The 5,413-nt window shown below is 38.5% G+C and overlaps 1 pseudogene; it reads right to left on the bottom strand.

Moving 5' to 3' along the window:
• Positions 1-4,604: 4,604 nt before the first annotated feature.
• Positions 4,605-5,182, bottom strand: LOC150006376 (protein S100-A10 pseudogene; annotated as a pseudogene).
• Between the last annotated feature and the right edge of the window lie 231 nt (positions 5,183-5,413).

Raw genomic sequence — 5,413 nt, forward strand, 5'->3', positions numbered from 1 at the left:
CCCCAAACAGGATCAGCCACCAGATCTCAAAGCCTCACCTGGAATCTCCTCAGGCCAGTGACCGGTGTTATAAAAGCTTCTGGACTCTGCTAGCAAAGAGACTATAAATCTAGGACAGCAACCATGATTTTTTAATTCTTTAGATCCTTATGCTTATTACTTTGGTCATTCTGTTAGCAGGCACTTGGTGGTCCACAGTATCCACCTCACCCTTCCCCTCTTAAGTAAGTCTGCTCCACTTAGCTCCATGAATGGGGATGAATTGGTCTAAATGAGCGGTTCGCGGAGTATGGTCCATGAACCCCTGGTGTTCACTGAACAACTTTCACAGAATCTCTAAAGTCAAAATTATTTCACAATAATCTAAGGCATTACTTAACTTTCTCACTAATGGTTCAAAAACAAAGATGTGCAAAACTTCTGGTGCCTTCACAAATCAAAATAGTGGCCCCAAACTATACTAATGTTGTCCACTACTACCTACTCATGTTGGAAAAAAAAGCAATTTCACTTAAGGATGTTCTTGATAGAGCAGTAAAAATTAACTTTATTAAGATCTCGGGTGTTGAATATGCATCTTTTAAATAAATGAGAAAGTGAAAACTGCCCATAAAATACTTCTGCTACAAACAAAGTATGATAATTGTTTAAGGAGAAGCACTTGTGCAATCATTTGCATTGCAAGCGGAACTAGCTGTTTGTTTTATTTCATGGAACGCCATTTTTACTGAAGAAAACAACTAACAAATTATGGTTATTCGAACTGAGGTATTAGGTAGACATTTTCTTGAAAATGAACTAAGTGAGCCTCTCTGTTCAAGGAAAACAATTGACTGTTGCCAATAATAAAAAAATTTCAGTTTTCAAAAGAAATTTAGAAATTTGGAAAACTTGTATCATTATGAGCTTAACAGCTTTTCAACAGTTAAGGACTCTTCTGATGGGATCAATGGTGATATTAATGAATGTGATTTTTGGATATTGGATAATGTATAGTGTGTCAACATTTGGAAAACCTTCATTTACTCAGTGAATCAATGTTTTCCAAATGGCTAATGCATGATGTCACAAAATCACTGATTTTATATGCAAGGGAGACAATGGACCTTAATTTAACAATATAAAAAGTTTATAGATAAGGTTTCAGATTCCACAGTGCAACACACCATTAAGAAGTTATCTCTTGGAGAGTTTTGATGTAGTATCAAAAAAAAAATATCCACAGTTTTCTTTAAAAGCCATTAAAATACTCCTTCCTTTTCCAATTACATATTGATATGAAGCAGATTTTCTTCATATAGTTTAACCAAAAAAGTTTGCAATGGGTTGAGTGCAGAAGTGTATATAAAAATTCAACAGTCTTGTATTAACCCAATCTTAAAGATAATTTAATTTCTAATTTGGCAAATATCAATAGTTAAAACTTCCAATTAAACAATTCTTTGGGATCCTCAGTAATTTTTAGAAATGTAAAGGGGTCCTGAGACCAGAATTTGAGACCTGCTGGTCTAGGCCACACAGAGTCATTTCACCTTCCTTGCCTCTAGGATTGGTTCATGGGTGACTATAGGAATCAGACTGATACAAGCAGAGGGACTCTTGGGACTTTTTGGCTGGTGGGAGAGAGATCATTTCATTCCCTGCTAGACAGGGACCAGGCATTAAGTAGCCTCAGAAGCTGCTGATGAGGCAACCATTTTAGACTATAGGAAGAGATTATTTTAGGAAAAGAATAGCGCTGTAGGAAACAGAGAGAGAGAGAGAGAGAGGTTAGAAAGAAACTATTTTCTTTCTGACTTTTTTAAGGCACTATATCAAACCACCCCACAGCCCATTCTAACTGCTTGCTGTATATACATTCCAGTTTTATGAGCCAATGAAATCCACTGTATATTAGATTAGTTATCTCAAGTGCCTCAGATGATGCATTGTGTACCTCTTTGTGCTTATTTTTACCTAAACAAGTACCTTATGTCTCAGAAAATATACTTTTCTAGGGTTTAGCTATTCACCCATTAACATCAAAATGCAAGTTAGCTTCTAAAGTAAAGTTAGAAGGCAGAGCAGGGTCTCTGAGGAAAAGAACCTAGCAGAGACAAGTGGGATCAAAAGTGCTAACAACATTTTGGAGAGCAATAAGGAACAGTGGCATATGATATTGAATAGCAAGATCACAACAGATTTTTAATTGTCTTTGCTTTTATGTATTTCTCAAATTGGACAACACAAGCATGCATTAATTTTATTTTAAGGAAAACTAGAACTATAGTATTATTTTAAAAATCTATCGTATTGATTATGTTATTACAGTTGTCCTAATTTTTCCCCCTGTGCCTGCCTCACTCTGCCTGGGGTGCCTTCCTTCCAGAAATTTCCCCGTACCCCTTAGTTCATGTCCATGAGTCATGCACTTATGTTCTTAGGCTTCTCCATTTCCTATACTATTCTTAAAATCCCCCTGTCCATTTTGTACATACCAATTATGTTTTTAGATCCCTGAACCTTGCCTTGGATGGTATGGCTCAGTGGATTGAGCTCTGACCAGAGACGTTCAATTCCCGGTCAGGGCACATGCCTTGGTTGTGGGCCAAATTCCCAGTTGGGGGTGTGCAAGAGGCAACCAACCAACGGATTGATATTTCTCTCCTTCTCTTTCTCCCTCCCTTCCCTTCTCTCTAAAAATAAATAAATAAAATCTTTTCAAAAAAAATTCCTTAGTGTTTTTCCCCATTCTCCTGTTCCTATTCTGGTTGTTTGCTTAGTTTTTTGTTTTTTCTTTTTTTAGATTCAGTTGTTGACAGTTATAAATTTGTTACCTTTTTAATGTTCATAGTTTTGATCTTTTTTTTATTAAATAAGTCTCGTTAACATTTCATGTAATAATGGCTTGGTGATTATGAACTCCTTTAGCTTTACCTTGTCTGGGAAGTCCTTTATCTGTCCTTCCAATCTAAATGATAGCTTTTCTGGATGGAATAATCTAGGTTGTAGGCCCTTGCTTTTCATCACTTTGAATACTTCTTGCCTGCAAAGTTTCTTTTGCGAAATCAGCTGATAGTCTTATGGATATTCTTTTGTAGGTAACTCTCTGCTTTTCTTTTGCTGCTTTTATGATTCTCTCTTTATCTTTACCCTTTGGCCTTTTAATTATGATGTGTCTTTGTGTGGTCCTATTTGGGACTTTCTGTGCTTCCTGGACTTAACTGTGTATTTCCTTCACCAAATTAGGGCATTTTTATTTTATTAGTTTTTCAAGTAAGTTTTTAATTTCTTGCTCTTTCTCTTCTCCTTCTAGTACCGCTATGATTCAGATGTTGTTATGTTTAAAGTTGTTCAAGAGGTTCCTGATCCCGTCCTCATTTTTTTTTCAATTCTTGTTTCTTCTTTCTGTTCCAGGTAAATGTTTATTTCTTCCTTTTGTTCCAAATCGTTGATTTGACTCCTGGCTTCCTTCTCTTCACTGTTGGTTCCCTGTAGATTTTTCTTTATTTCACTAATGTACCTACATTTCTTCCTTTATGTTGTTGCTCTACTAAGTGAGTTCGTTGGGCATCCTTACCACCAGTGTTTTGAACTCTGCATGATAGGTTAACTATCTCCATTTTGTTTAGTTCTTTTCCTGGGGTTTGCTCTGTTCTTTCATTTGGGCCATATTTCTTTTTCTTCTCAATTTGGCAGCCTTCCTGTATTTGTTTCTGTGTATTAGGTGTTGACTCCCTGTGAAAAGCACCTGTAAATTGTGCGGGGTAGAGCCTTAGGTAATCACCAGGGTGGGGCAACCCGCTTCACTGCTTTGTGGGTCTGTGTGGGGGGAGGGATCAGAGAGCGGACTGTGCTGATGCCTGGTTTAGGGGAGTTTTCCCAGCACTTGCTGCATTTCTAGTCACTTCACCCACTGTCCATATGTGACTGGTGCCCTTCCAGCTGTTGCCCTGGTATTGAATCCCAGAGTGGGTGGGTTTGAGATCATTTTAAGACTATGTGGGCCCTTTAAGCAGAGTTTCCTGAATTGGCAGTTTCTCCCACCACCTGAACCACCAGTGGTTTCTATAGCTAGAAGTTATGGGGATTTATCTTCCTGGCACTGACACCCTAGGTTGTGCACTCTTGCCTGGGGCTGGGATTGCTTGTTCACAAGGTATCTATCCTGATATTTATTCACCACACATGAATGTGGGACCACCTGTGCCCAGTCCATTGTGGCTGCTGCCTCTCCATACCACAATGCATCTCCTTACCTCTCCAGCCTGTCTCCACCTCTCCTACCTGTCTGGATGAATGTGGCTTCTTTAAATCCTTGCTTGTCAGACTTCCATATAGTTCAATTTTCTGACAGTTCTGGGTGTTGTTTTGAGATTTAGTTGTAATTCTTTTTGTGGTTGCATTAGAAGTGAATTGTGTCTACCTACGCCTCTACCTTGACCGGAAGTTACAGTATTATTTTTTAATAGTCTGCTGAATGAGCTCAGAGAGTAGGTAGGATTGTGATATACCAAGCAAACTCTTGGGCTAAAATTGCTAACAGGAAAGAAAAAAAATCTGTAAGGAGTGCAAATGGGCCCTTAACATAAACTTCTTTTCTTTTCTTTTTCTTTTTTATGAACTAAAAAAGAAATTTGTTTATTGAGGACATGAGGATACAAGCAATATAAAAATCAAATGCTTCTCTGGCTTTAATTAGCTTTTCTTTCTCTTGTCAAATGGGGGTGGGATTTTATTTGTACATTTTCTAAGGGTCCCAATCTGCTCATGAAATCCTTATACAGGGGGAAGCTGTGGGGCAGATATTCCTTAAATGACCCATTGGGAGCTCTATCAGGGAGGAAGTACCTGCTCCTCTGCCTACTTCTTTCCCTTCTGCTTCATGTGTACTACAAAATAGTCATTGCATGCGATGGTGAGCCCAGCAATTAGCGAAAAGAAGCTCTGGAAGCCCACTCTGCCATCTCGGCACTGGTCCAGGTCCTTCATTATTTTGTCTATGGCTAGAGGGTCTTTTTGATTTTCCAAAAATCCAGGGAACTCCTTTTCCATGAGAACTCTCAGGTCTTCCTTTGTTAAGTAGCCTTTATCCCCAGCGAATTTGTGAAATGTGAACATCATGGTTTCCATGGCGTGTTCCATTTGAGACGGCATTTTGGTGAGGTCTTGGTTCGAGGAGCGGCAGGATCGCTAGGCTGGCTGGGACCAACTTCTTTTCATTTACAGTTTTCCAAGAGTCAACCTCAAAGATTTAAGGGGATGAGCAAGAATCCCTAAGGGTTAAGGAATCATTATTAAGTATGCTTGAATCAACTCAGCTGTAATAGTTGCAGTTTAAAAAAAGAGGGAGAGAGAGAGGGAGGCTAATATGCAGATTATGCCAACAATGGAAAAGACTTAAGATATAATATTAAGTGAAAACAAAAAATAG

Source organism: Furipterus horrens, unplaced genomic scaffold, assembly GCF_987537825.1.
Source record: "Furipterus horrens unplaced genomic scaffold, mFurHor1.1.pri manual_scaffold_6, whole genome shotgun sequence".
Lineage (NCBI taxonomy): Eukaryota > Metazoa > Chordata > Mammalia > Chiroptera > Furipteridae > Furipterus > Furipterus horrens.